The following is a 12,323-nucleotide window of genomic DNA, read 5'->3' as shown; positions in this document are numbered from 1 at the left end:
TGCAAGACAGAAATTCAAGGACGATATCTTCATTGTAGACATAGAATTAGCATAGAACTGGCAATGTCATGATATCGCTTTTAGTTTTTTTATGACTGTCTGTCAATGCCTCTTGATTTACCAGTGAACCAGGCCCAGTGGACTAATGGAGAAGGCAACAGCCTTCGGAGCTGAGGATTGTGGGTTCGAGTCCCACTTGGGTCATCATTCAAGAGTTGCATTTCAGCTGGCATTGCAAGAAAGAAATTCAATGGTGAACTTTTACTATAGACACAAGAATTAGCATAGAACTGGCATTTTTTTGAAATAACTTTCAATTTAGCTTGCATCAGAATGTTAATGAATACCTCAGGCTTAATCAGAGAAAAGGTCCAGTTGTCTAATAAATAAGGCATCAACCTTCGGAGCTGGGGGTTGTGAATTAAATTACCACCTGAGTCGTCAATGAGAGGTTAGATTTAAGTTGGCTGCGCAACAGGTACCAGGATGATAAGTGCAAGGAGACACAATAGCTGTGACAAAGGAACATGAGAGTTAGCATAGAACTGCCAACGGAACATGAGAACTAGCAATTTCATGAAAACTCTTTCAGTTTAGTTTGTTTCTGACTGTCTGTCAATGCCTCTGGGTTCACCAGTGAACAAGGCCCAGTGGCCTAATGCATCGGTCTTCAGAGCTGAGGATTGTGGGTTCATCTTTCAAGGTTGGTGTTTATGTTGGCAGTGCAAGGAAGAAATTCTAGGACGATAACGTCAATATGACACTATAGCCACAATATTAATCATAAAATTGGCAAATTTCTGAAAACTCACTCAGTTCAGCTTGGATAAGACGGTCTGTAAATGCCTCTGTGTGGGCTTGTTGGAAAATACCCAGTGGCCAAACGGATAAAGCATCAACCTTCAGAGCTGAAGATTGTGGGTTCAAGTCATGAGAATTATCATAGAACAGGCAATTTTCTGAAATCTCACTCAGATCAGCTTCGGATAAGACTTTCTGTAATGCCTCTGGGTTCACTAACAGATGTGGCCCATTGGCCTAATGGATAAGGCATCAGCCTCAGGAGCTGTGAATTGTGGGTTCAAGTCCCACCTGGGTCGTCTTTCAGGGCTTTCATTTAAGTGGGCTATGCAAGAAATTTCAGGATGATAACTTCAATATGACACTATAGCCCCAAGAATTAGCATAGAACTGGCAATTTCATGATATTGCTTTCAGTTTAGTTTGTTTCTGACTGTCTGTCAATGACTCTGGGTTCGAATCCCAATGTCATGATATCGCTTTTAGTTTGTTTATGACTGTGTGTCAATGCCTCTGGGTTCACCGGTGAACAAGGCCCAGTGGCCTAATGGATAAGGCATCAGCCTTCGGAGCTGAGGATTGTGGGTTCGAGTCCCACCTGGGTCATCTTTCAAGCGTTGCATTTAAGCTGGCAGTGCAAGAAAGAAATTCAAGGACGATAACTTCAGTGTAGACACAAGAATTAGAATAGAACTGGCAATTTCATGATATTGCTTTTAGTTTGTTTATGACTGTGTGTCAATGCCTCTTGATTCATCAGTGAACGAGGCCCAGTGGCCTAATGCACTGAGGCATCAGCCTCCGGAGCTGGGAATTGTGGGTTCAAGTCCCACCTGGGTCATCTTTGAGGGCTTTCATTTAAGTGGGCTATGCAAGAAATTTCAGGATGATAACTTCAATATGACACTATAGCCCCAAGAATTAGCATAGAACTGGAAATTTTATGATATTGCTTTCAGTTTAGTTTGTTCATGACTGTGTGTCAATGCCTCTGGGTTCACCAGTGAACGAGGCCCAGTGGCCTAATGGATAAGGCATCAGCCTTCGGAGCTGAGGATTGTGGGTTCGAGTCCCACTTGGGTCATCTTTCAAGCATTGCATTTAAGCTGGCAGTGCAAGAAAGAAATTCAATGGTGTACTTTTACTATAGACACAAGAATTAGCATAGAACTGGCATTTTTTTGAATAACTTTCAATTTAGCTTGCATCAGAATGTTAATGAATACCTCAGGCTTAATCAGAGAAAAGGTCCAGTTGTCTAATAAATAAGGCATCAACCTTCGGAGCTGGGGGTTGTGAATTAAATTACCACCTGAGTCGTCAATGAGAGGTTAGATTTAAGTTGGCTGCGCAACAGGTACCAGGATGATAAGTGCAAGGAGACACAATAGCTGTGACAAAGGAACATGAGAGTTAGCATAGAACTGCCAACGGAACATGAGAACTAGCAATTTCATGAAAACTCTTTCAGTTTAGTTTGTTTCTGACTGTCTGTCAATGCCTCTGGGTTCACCAGTGAACAAGGCCCAGTGGCCTAATGCATCGGTCTTCAGAGCTGAGGATTGTGGGTTCATCTTTCAAGGTTGGTGTTTATGTTGGCAGTGCAAGGAAGAAATTCTAGGACGATAACGTCAATATGACACTATAGCCACAATATTAATCATAAAATTGGCAAATTTCTGAAAACTCACTCAGTTCAGCTTGGATAAGACGGTCTGTAAATGCCTCTGTGTGGGCTTGTTGGAAAATACCCAGTGGCCAAACGGATAAAGCATCAACCTTCAGAGCTGAAGATTGTGGGTTCAAGTCATGAGAATTATCATAGAACAGGCAATTTTCTGAAATCTCACTCAGATCAGCTTCGGATAAGACTTTCTGTAATGCCTCTGGGTTCACTAACAGATGTGGCCCATTGGCCTAATGGATAAGGCATCAGCCTCAGGAGCTGTGAATTGTGGGTTCAAGTCCCACCTGGGTCGTCTTTCAGGGCTTTCATTTAAGTGGGCTATGCAAGAAATTTCAGGATGATAACTTCAATATGACACTATAGCCCCAAGAATTAGCATAGAACTGGCAATTTCATGATATTGCTTTCAGTTTAGTTTGTTTCTGACTGTCTGTCAATGACTCTGGGTTCGAATCCCAATGTCATGATATCGCTTTTAGTTTGTTTATGACTGTGTGTCAATGCCTCTGGGTTCACCGGTGAACAGGGCCCAGTGGCCTAATGGATAAGGCATCAGCCTTCGGAGCTGAGGATTGTGGGTTCGAGTCCCACCTGGGTCATCTTTCAAGCGTTGCATTTAAGCTGGCAGTGCAAGAAAGAAATTCAAGGACGATAACTTCAGTGTAGACACAAGAATTAGAATAGAACTGGCAATTTAATGATATTGCTTTTAGTTTGTTTATGACTGTGTGTCAATGCCTCTTGATTCATCAGTGAACGAGGCCCAGTGGCCTAATGGATAAGGCATCAGCCTCCGGAGCTGGGAATTGTGGGTTCAAGTCCCACCTGGGTCATCTTTGAGGGCTTTCATTTAAGTGGGCTATGCAAGAAATTTCAGGATGATAACTTCAATATGACACTATAGCCCCAAGAATTAGCATAGAACTGGAAATTTTATGATATTGCTTTCAGTTTAGTTTGTTTCTGACTGTCTGTCAATGACTCTGGGTTCGAATCCCACCTGGGTCATCTTTCAAGAGTTGCATTTAAGCTGGCAGTGCAAGACAGAAATTCAAGGACGATATCTTCATTGTAGACATAAGAATTAGCATAGAACTGGCAATGTCATGATATCGCTTTTAGTTTGTTTATGACTGTGTGTCAATGCCTCTGGGTTCACCAGTGAACGAGGCCCAGTGGCCTAATGGATAAGGCATCAGCCTTCGGAGCTGAGGATTGTGGGTTCGAGTCCCACTTGGGTCATCTTTCAAGCATTGCATTTAAGCTGGCAGTGCAAGAAAGAAATTCAATGGTGTACTTTTACTATAGACACAAGAATTAGCATAGAACTGGCATTTTTTGAAATAACTTTCAATTTAGCTTGCATCAGAATGTTAATGAATACCTCAGGCTTAATCAGAGAAAAGGTCCAGTTGTCTAATAAATAAGGCATCAACCTTCGGAGCTGGGGGTTGTGAATTAAATTACCACCTGAGTCGTCAATGAGAGGTTAGATTTAAGTTGGCTGCGCAACAGGTACCAGGATGATAAGTGCAAGGAGACACAATAGCTGTGACAAAGGAACATGAGAGTTAGCATAGAACTGCCAACGGAACATGAGAACTAGCAATTTCATGAAAACTCTTTCAGTTTAGTTTGTTTCTGACTGTCTGTCAATGCCTCTGGGTTCACCAGTGAACAAGGCCCAGTGGCCTAATGCATCGGTCTTCAGAGCTGAGGATTGTGGGTTCATCTTTCAAGGTTGGTGTTTATGTTGGCAGTGCAAGGAAGAAATTCTAGGACGATAACGTCAATATGACACTATAGCCACAATATTAATCATAAAATTGGCAAATTTCTGAAAACTCACTCAGTTCAGCTTGGATAAGACGGTCTGTAAATGCCTCTGTGTGGGCTTGTTGGAAAATACCCAGTGGCCAAACGGATAAAGCATCAACCTTCAGAGCTGAAGATTGTGGGTTCAAGTCATGAGAATTATCATAGAACAGGCAATTTTCTGAAATCTCACTCAGATCAGCTTCGGATAAGACTTTCTGTAATGCCTCTGGGTTCACTAACAGATGTGGCCCATTGGCCTAATGGATAAGGCATCAGCCTCAGGAGCTGTGAATTGTGGGTTCAAGTCCCACCTGGGTCGTCTTTCAGGGCTTTCATTTAAGTGGGCTATGCAAGAAATTTCAGGATGATAACTTCAATATGACACTATAGCCCCAAGAATTAGCATAGAACTGGCAATTTCATGATATTGCTTTCAGTTTAGTTTGTTTCTGACTGTCTGTCAATGACTCTGGGTTTGAATCCCAATGTCATGATATCGCTTTTAGTTTGTTTATGACTGTGTGTCAATGCCTCTGGGTTCACCGGTGAACAGGGCCCAGTGGCCTAATGGATAAGGCATCAGCCTTCGGAGCTGAGGATTGTGGGTTCGAGTCCCACCTGGGTCATCTTTCAAGCGTTGCATTTAAGCTGGCAGTGCAAGAAAGAAATTCAAGGACGATAACTTCAGTGTAGACACAAGAATTAGAATAGAACTGGCAAATTAATGATATTGCTTTTAGTTTGTTTATGACTGTGTGTCACTGCCTCTTGATTCATCAGTGAACGAGGCCCAGTGGCCTAATGGATAAGGCATCAGCCTCCGGAGCTGGGAATTGTGGGTTCAAGTCCCACCTGGGTCGTCTTTGAGGGCTTTCATTTAAGTGGGCTATGCAAGAAATTTCAGGATGATAACTTCAATATGACACTATAGCCCCAAGAATTAGCATAGAACTGGAAATTTTATGATATTGCTTTCAGTTTAGTTTGTTTCTGACTGTCTGTCAATGACTCTGGGTTCGAATCCCACCTGGGTCATCTTTCAAGAGTTGCATTTAAGCTGGCAGTGCAAGACAGAAATTCAAGGACGATATCTTCATTGTAGACATAAGAATTAGCATAGAACTGGCAATGTCATGATATCGCTTTTAGTTTGTTTATGACTGTGTGTCAATGCCTCTGGGTTCACCAGTGAACGAGGCCCAGTGGCCTAATGGATAAGGCATCAGCCTTCGGAGCTGAGGATTGTGGGTTCGAGTCCCACTTGGGTCATCATTCAAGAGTTGCATTTCAGCTGGCATTGCAAGAAAGAAATTCAATGGTGAACTTTTACTATAGACACAAGAATTAGCATAGAACTGGCATTTTTTGAAATAACTTTCAATTTAGCTTGCATCAGAATGTTAATGAATACCTCAGGCTTAATCAGAGAAAAGGTCCAGTTGTCTAATAAATAAGGCATCAACCTTCGGAGCTGGGGGTTGTGAATTAAATTACCACCTGAGTCGTCAATGAGAGGTTAGATTTAAGTTGGCTGCGCAACAGGTACCAGGATGATAAGTGCAAGGAGACACAATAGCTGTGACAAAGGAACATGAGAGTTAGCATAGAACTGCCAACGGAACATGAGAACTAGCAATTTCATGAAAACTCTTTCAGTTTAGTTTGTTTCTGACTGTCTGTCAATGCCTCTGGGTTCACCAGTGAACAAGGCCCAGTGGCCTAATGCATCGGTCTTCAGAGCTGAGGATTGTGGGTTCATCTTTCAAGGTTGGTGTTTATGTTGGCAGTGCAAGGAAGAAATTCTAGGACGATAACGTCAATATGACACTATAGCCACAAGATTAATCATAAAATTGGCAAATTTCTGAAAACTCACTCAGTTCAGCTTGGATAAGACGGTCTGTAAATGCCTCTGTGTGGGCTTGTTGGAAAATACCCAGTGGCCAAACGGATAAAGCATCAACCTTCAGAGCTGAAGATTGTGGGTTCAAGTCATGAGAATTATCATAGAACAGGCAATTTTCTGAAATCTCACTCAGATCAGCTTCGGATAAGACTTTCTGTAATGCCTCTGGGTTCACTAACAGATGTGGCCCATTGGCCTAATGGATAAGGCATCAGCCTCAGGAGCTGTGAATTGTGGGTTCAAGTCCCACCTGGGTCGTCTTTCAGGGCTTTCATTTAAGTGGGCTATGCAAGAAATTTCAGGATGATAACTTCAATATGACACTATAGCCCCAAGAATTAGCATAGAACTGGCAATTTCATGATATTGCTTTCAGTTTAGTTTGTTTCTGACTGTCTGTCAATGACTCTGGGTTCGAATCCCAATGTCATGATATCGCTTTTAGTTTGTTTATGACTGTGTGTCAATGCCTCTGGGTTCACCGGTGAACAGGGCCCAGTGGCCTAATGGATAAGGCATCAGCCTTCGGAGCTGAGGATTGTGGGTTCGAGTCCCACCTGGGTCATCTTTCAAGCGTTGCATTTAAGCTGGCAGTGCAAGAAAGAAATTCAAGGACGATAACTTCAGTGTAGACACAAGAATTAGAATAGAACTGGCAAATTAATGATATTGCTTTTAGTTTGTTTATGACTGTGTGTCACTGCCTCTTGATTCATCAGTGAACGAGGCCCAGTGGCCTAATGGATAAGGCATCAGCCTCCGGAGCTGGGAATTGTGGGTTCAAGTCCCACCTGGGTCATCTTTGAGGGCTTTCATTTAAGTGGGCTATGCAAGAAATTTCAGGATGATAACTTCAATATGACACTATAGCCCCAAGAATTAGCATAGAACTGGAAATTTTATGATATTGCTTTCAGTTTAGTTTGTTTCTGACTGTCTGTCAATGACTCTGGGTTCGAATCCCACCTGGGTCATCTTTCAAGAGTTGCATTTAAGCTGGCAGTGCAAGACAGAAATTCAAGGACGATATCTTCATTGTAGACATAAGAATTAGCATAGAACTGGCAATGTCATGATATCGCTTTTAGTTTGTTTATGACTGTGTGTCAATGCCTCTGGGTTCACCAGTGAACGAGGCCCAGTGGCCTAATGGATAAGGCATCAGCCTTCGGAGCTGAGGATTGTGGGTTCGAGTCCCACTTGGGTCATCATTCAAGAGTTGCATTTCAGCTGGCATTGCAAGAAAGAAATTCAATGGTGAACTTTTACTATAGACACAAGAATTAGCATAGAACTGGCATTTTTTGAAATAACTTTCAATTTAGCTTGCATCAGAATGTTAATGAATACCTCAGGCTTAATCAGAGAAAAGGTCCAGTTGTCTAATAAATAAGGCATCAACCTTCGGAGCTGGGGGTTGTGAATTAAATTACCACCTGAGTCGTCAATGAGAGGTTAGATTTAAGTTGGCTGCGCAACAGGTACCAGGATGATAAGTGCAAGGAGACACAATAGCTGTGACAAAGGAACATGAGAGTTAGCATAGAACTGCCAACGGAACATGAGAACTAGCAATTTCATGAAAACTCTTTCAGTTTAGTTTGTTTCTGACTGTCTGTCAATGCCTCTGGGTTCACCAGTGAACAAGGCCCAGTGGCCTAATGCATCGGTCTTCAGAGCTGAGGATTGTGGGTTCATCTTTCAAGGTTGGTGTTTATGTTGGCAGTGCAAGGAAGAAATTCTAGGACGATAACGTCAATATGACACTATAGCCACAATATTAATCATAAAATTGGCAAATTTCTGAAAACTCACTCAGGTCAGCTTGGATAAGACGGTCTGTAAATGCCTCTGTGTGGGCTTGTTGGAAAATACCCAGTGGCCAAACGGATAAAGCATCAACCTTCAGAGCTGAAGATTGTGGGTTCAAGTCATGAGAATTATCATAGAACAGGCAATTTTCTGAAATCTCACTCAGATCAGCTTCGGATAAGACTTTCTGTAATGCCTCTGGGTTCACTAACAGATGTGGCCCATTGGCCTAATGGATAAGGCATCAGCCTCCGGAGCTGGGAATTGTGGGTTCAAGTCCCACCTGGGTCGTCTTTGAGGGCTTTCATTTAAGTGGGCTATGCAAGAAATTTCAGGATGATAACTTCAATATGACACTATAGCCCCAAGAATTAGCATAGAACTGGAAATTTTATGATATTGCTTTCAGTTTAGTTTGTTTCTGACTGTCTGTCAATGACTCTGGTTTCGAATCCCACCTGGGTCATCTTTCAAGAGTTGCATTTAAGCTGGCAGTGCAAGACAGAAATTCAAGGACGATATCTTCATTGTAGACATAAGAATTAGCATAGAACTGGCAATGTCATGATATCGCTTTTAGTTTGTTTATGACTGTGTGTCAATGCCTCTGGGTTCACCAGTGAACGAGGCCCAGTGGCCTAATGGATAAGGCATCAGCCTTCGGAGCTGAGGATTGTGGGTTCGAGTCCCACTTGGGTCATCATTCAAGAGTTGCATTTCAGCTGGCATTGCAAGAAAGAAATTCAATGGTGAACTTTTACTATAGACACAAGAATTAGCATAGAACTGGCATTTTTTGAAATAACTTTCAATTTAGCTTGCATCAGAATGTTAATGAATACCTCAGGCTTAATCAGAGAAAAGGTCCAGTTGTCTAATAAATAAGGCATCAACCTTCGGAGCTGGGGGTTGTGAATTAAATTACCACCTGAGTCGTCAATGAGAGGTTAGATTTAAGTTGGCTGCGCAACAGGTACCAGGATGATAAGTGCAAGGAGACACAATAGCTGTGACAAAGGAACATGAGAGTTAGCATAGAACTGCCAACGGAACATGAGAACTAGCAATTTCATGAAAACTCTTTCAGTTTAGTTTGTTTCTGACTGTCTGTCAATGCCTCTGGGTTCACCAGTGAACAAGGCCCAGTGGCCTAATGCATCGGTCTTCAGAGCTGAGGATTGTGGGTTCATCTTTCAAGGTTGGTGTTTATGTTGGCAGTGCAAGGAAGAAATTCTAGGACGATAACGTCAATATGACACTATAGCCACAAGATTAATCATAAAATTGGCAAATTTCTGAAAACTCACTCAGTTCAGCTTGGATAAGACGGTCTGTAAATGCCTCTGTGTGGGCTTGTTGGAAAATACCCAGTGGCCAAACGGATAAAGCATCAACCTTCAGAGCTGAAGATTGTGGGTTCAAGTCATGAGAATTATCATAGAACAGGCAATTTTCTGAAATCTCACTCAGATCAGCTTCGGATAAGACTTTCTGTAATGCCTCTGGGTTCACTAACAGATGTGGCCCATTGGCCTAATGGATAAGGCATCAGCCTCAGGAGCTGTGAATTGTGGGTTCAAGTCCCACCTGGGTCGTCTTTCAGGGCTTTCATTTAAGTGGGCTATGCAAGAAATTTCAGGATGATAACTTCAATATGACACTATAGCCCCAAGAATTAGCATAGAACTGGCAATTTCATGATATTGCTTTCAGTTTAGTTTGTTTCTGACTGTCTGTCAATGACTCTGGGTTCGAATCCCAATGTCATGATATCGCTTTTAGTTTGTTTATGACTGTGTGTCAATGCCTCTGGGTTCACCGGTGAACAGGGCCCAGTGGCCTAATGGATAAGGCATCAGCCTTCGGAGCTGAGGATTGTGGGTTCGAGTCCCACCTGGGTCATCTTTCAAGCGTTGCATTTAAGCTGGCAGTGCAAGAAAGAAATTCAAGGACGATAACTTCAGTGTAGACACAAGAATTAGAATAGAACTGGCAAATTAATGATATTGCTTTTAGTTTGTTTATGACTGTGTGTCACTGCCTCTTGATTCATCAGTGAACGAGGCCCAGTGGCCTAATGGATAAGGCATCAGCCTCCGGAGCTGGGAATTGTGGGTTCAAGTCCCACCTGGGTCGTCTTTGAGGGCTTTCATTTAAGTGGGCTATGCAAGAAATTTCAGGATGATAACTTCAATATGACACTATAGCCCCAAGAATTAGCATAGAACTGGAAATTTTATGATATTGCTTTCAGTTTAGTTTGTTTCTGACTGTCTGTCAATGACTCTGGGTTCGAATCCCACCTGGGTCATCTTTCAAGAGTTGCATTTAAGCTGGCAGTGCAAGACAGAAATTCAAGGACGATATCTTCATTGTAGACATAAGAATTAGCATAGAACTGGCAATGTCATGATATCGCTTTTAGTTTGTTTATGACTGTGTGTCAATGCCTCTGGGTTCACCAGTGAACGAGGCCCAGTGGCCTAATGGATAAGGCATCAGCCTTCGGAGCTGAGGATTGTGGGTTCGAGTCCCACTTGGGTCATCATTCAAGAGTTGCATTTCAGCTGGCATTGCAAGAAAGAAATTCAATGGTGAACTTTTACTATAGACACAAGAATTAGCATAGAACTGGCATTTTTTGAAATAACTTTCAATTTAGCTTGCATCAGAATGTTAATGAATACCTCAGGCTTAATCAGAGAAAAGGTCCAGTTGTCTAATAAATAAGGCATCAACCTTCGGAGCTGGGGGTTGTGAATTAAATTACCACCTGAGTCGTCAATGAGAGGTTAGATTTAAGTTGGCTGCGCAACAGGTACCAGGATGATAAGTGCAAGGAGACACAATAGCTGTGACAAAGGAACATGAGAGTTAGCATAGAACTGCCAACGGAACATGAGAACTAGCAATTTCATGAAAACTCTTTCAGTTTAGTTTGTTTCTGACTGTCTGTCAATGCCTCTGGGTTCACCAGTGAACAAGGCCCAGTGGCCTAATGCATCGGTCTTCAGAGCTGAGGATTGTGGGTTCATCTTTCAAGGTTGGTGTTTATGTTGGCAGTGCAAGGAAGAAATTCTAGGACGATAACGTCAATATGACACTATAGCCACAAGATTAATCATAAAATTGGCAAATTTCTGAAAACTCACTCAGTTCAGCTTGGATAAGACGGTCTGTAAATGCCTCTGTGTGGGCTTGTTGGAAAATACCCAGTGGCCAAACGGATAAAGCATCAACCTTCAGAGCTGAAGATTGTGGGTTCAAGTCATGAGAATTATCATAGAACAGGCAATTTTCTGAAATCTCACTCAGATCAGCTTCGGATAAGACTTTCTGTAATGCCTCTGGGTTCACTAACAGATGTGGCCCATTGGCCTAATGGATAAGGCATCAGCCTCAGGAGCTGTGAATTGTGGGTTCAAGTCCCACCTGGGTCGTCTTTCAGGGCTTTCATTTAAGTGGGCTATGCAAGAAATTTCAGGATGATAACTTCAATATGACACTATAGCCCCAAGAATTAGCATAGAACTGGCAATTTCATGATATTGCTTTCAGTTTAGTTTGTTTCTGACTGTCTGTCAATGACTCTGGGTTCGAATCCCAATGTCATGATATCGCTTTTAGTTTGTTTATGACTGTGTGTCAATGCCTCTGGGTTCACCGGTGAACAGGGCCCAGTGGCCTAATGGATAAGGCATCAGCCTTCGGAGCTGAGGATTGTGGGTTCGAGTCCCACCTGGGTCATCTTTCAAGCGTTGCATTTAAGCTGGCAGTGCAAGAAAGAAATTCAAGGACGATAACTTCAGTGTAGACACAAGAATTAGAATAGAACTGGCAATTTCATGATATTGCTTTTAGTTTGTTTATGACTGTGTGTCAATGCCTCTTGATTCATCAGTGAACGAGGCCCAGTGGCCTAATGGATAAGGCATCAGCCTCCGGAGCTGGGAATTGTGGGTTCAAGTCCCACCTGGGTCATCTTTGAGGGCTTTCATTTAAGTGGGCTATGCAAGAAATTTCAGGATGATAACTTCAATATGACACTATAGCCCCAAGAATTAGCATAGAACTGGAAATTTTATGATATTGCTTTCAGTTTAGTTTGTTTCTGACTGTCTGTCAATGACTCTGGGTTCGAATCCCACCTGGGTCATCTTTCAAGAGTTGCATTTAAGCTGGCAGTGCAAGACAGAAATTCAAGGACGATATCTTCATTGTAGACATAAGAATTAGCATAGAACTGGCAATGTCATGATATCGCTTTTAGTTTGTTTATGACTGTGTGTCAATGCCTCT

General features: G+C 42.3%; 18 non-coding genes across 18 annotated transcripts; all 18 read left to right on the top strand.

The window, feature by feature from the left end:
- Nucleotides 1–1,334: 1,334 nt before the first annotated feature.
- Nucleotides 1,335–1,407, top strand: trnar-ucg (transfer RNA arginine (anticodon UCG)). The gene has a single exon. It is a non-coding gene; the product is annotated as a tRNA-Arg (tRNA).
- A 405-nt stretch (nucleotides 1,408–1,812) lies between these two features.
- Nucleotides 1,813–1,885, top strand: trnar-ucg (transfer RNA arginine (anticodon UCG)). Its single transcript has one exon. It is a non-coding gene; the product is annotated as a tRNA-Arg (tRNA).
- Nucleotides 1,886–3,014: 1,129 nt separating this feature from the next.
- Nucleotides 3,015–3,087, top strand: trnar-ucg (transfer RNA arginine (anticodon UCG)). Its single transcript has one exon. It is a non-coding gene; the product is annotated as a tRNA-Arg (tRNA).
- Nucleotides 3,088–3,248: 161 nt separating this feature from the next.
- trnar-ccg (transfer RNA arginine (anticodon CCG)) lies at nucleotides 3,249–3,321 on the top strand. Its single transcript has one exon. It is a non-coding gene; the product is annotated as a tRNA-Arg (tRNA).
- A 336-nt stretch (nucleotides 3,322–3,657) lies between these two features.
- Nucleotides 3,658–3,730, top strand: trnar-ucg (transfer RNA arginine (anticodon UCG)). The gene has a single exon. It is a non-coding gene; the product is annotated as a tRNA-Arg (tRNA).
- A 1,129-nt stretch (nucleotides 3,731–4,859) lies between these two features.
- Nucleotides 4,860–4,932, top strand: trnar-ucg (transfer RNA arginine (anticodon UCG)). The gene has a single exon. It is a non-coding gene; the product is annotated as a tRNA-Arg (tRNA).
- A 161-nt stretch (nucleotides 4,933–5,093) lies between these two features.
- On the top strand, nucleotides 5,094–5,166 carry trnar-ccg (transfer RNA arginine (anticodon CCG)). The gene has a single exon. It is a non-coding gene; the product is annotated as a tRNA-Arg (tRNA).
- A 336-nt stretch (nucleotides 5,167–5,502) lies between these two features.
- On the top strand, nucleotides 5,503–5,575 carry trnar-ucg (transfer RNA arginine (anticodon UCG)). The gene has a single exon. It is a non-coding gene; the product is annotated as a tRNA-Arg (tRNA).
- A 1,129-nt stretch (nucleotides 5,576–6,704) lies between these two features.
- On the top strand, nucleotides 6,705–6,777 carry trnar-ucg (transfer RNA arginine (anticodon UCG)). The gene has a single exon. It is a non-coding gene; the product is annotated as a tRNA-Arg (tRNA).
- A 161-nt stretch (nucleotides 6,778–6,938) lies between these two features.
- trnar-ccg (transfer RNA arginine (anticodon CCG)) lies at nucleotides 6,939–7,011 on the top strand. The gene has a single exon. It is a non-coding gene; the product is annotated as a tRNA-Arg (tRNA).
- Nucleotides 7,012–7,347: 336 nt separating this feature from the next.
- trnar-ucg (transfer RNA arginine (anticodon UCG)) lies at nucleotides 7,348–7,420 on the top strand. The gene has a single exon. It is a non-coding gene; the product is annotated as a tRNA-Arg (tRNA).
- An 822-nt stretch (nucleotides 7,421–8,242) lies between these two features.
- Nucleotides 8,243–8,315, top strand: trnar-ccg (transfer RNA arginine (anticodon CCG)). Its single transcript has one exon. It is a non-coding gene; the product is annotated as a tRNA-Arg (tRNA).
- A 336-nt stretch (nucleotides 8,316–8,651) lies between these two features.
- trnar-ucg (transfer RNA arginine (anticodon UCG)) lies at nucleotides 8,652–8,724 on the top strand. Its single transcript has one exon. It is a non-coding gene; the product is annotated as a tRNA-Arg (tRNA).
- Nucleotides 8,725–9,853: 1,129 nt separating this feature from the next.
- On the top strand, nucleotides 9,854–9,926 carry trnar-ucg (transfer RNA arginine (anticodon UCG)). The gene has a single exon. It is a non-coding gene; the product is annotated as a tRNA-Arg (tRNA).
- A 161-nt stretch (nucleotides 9,927–10,087) lies between these two features.
- Nucleotides 10,088–10,160, top strand: trnar-ccg (transfer RNA arginine (anticodon CCG)). The gene has a single exon. It is a non-coding gene; the product is annotated as a tRNA-Arg (tRNA).
- A 336-nt stretch (nucleotides 10,161–10,496) lies between these two features.
- On the top strand, nucleotides 10,497–10,569 carry trnar-ucg (transfer RNA arginine (anticodon UCG)). Its single transcript has one exon. It is a non-coding gene; the product is annotated as a tRNA-Arg (tRNA).
- Nucleotides 10,570–11,698: 1,129 nt separating this feature from the next.
- Nucleotides 11,699–11,771, top strand: trnar-ucg (transfer RNA arginine (anticodon UCG)). The gene has a single exon. It is a non-coding gene; the product is annotated as a tRNA-Arg (tRNA).
- Nucleotides 11,772–11,932: 161 nt separating this feature from the next.
- Nucleotides 11,933–12,005, top strand: trnar-ccg (transfer RNA arginine (anticodon CCG)). The gene has a single exon. It is a non-coding gene; the product is annotated as a tRNA-Arg (tRNA).
- The last annotated feature ends 318 nt before the right edge of the window (nucleotides 12,006–12,323 follow it).

The sequence above is a fragment of the Carassius auratus genome, unplaced genomic scaffold, assembly GCF_003368295.1.
Source record: "Carassius auratus strain Wakin unplaced genomic scaffold, ASM336829v1 scaf_tig00005341, whole genome shotgun sequence".
In the NCBI taxonomy this organism is placed as follows: Eukaryota; Metazoa; Chordata; class Actinopteri; order Cypriniformes; family Cyprinidae; genus Carassius; species Carassius auratus.
The sequence above is the reverse complement of the archived record's forward strand: the minus strand, read 5'-3'. Positions and strand labels throughout refer to the sequence as shown.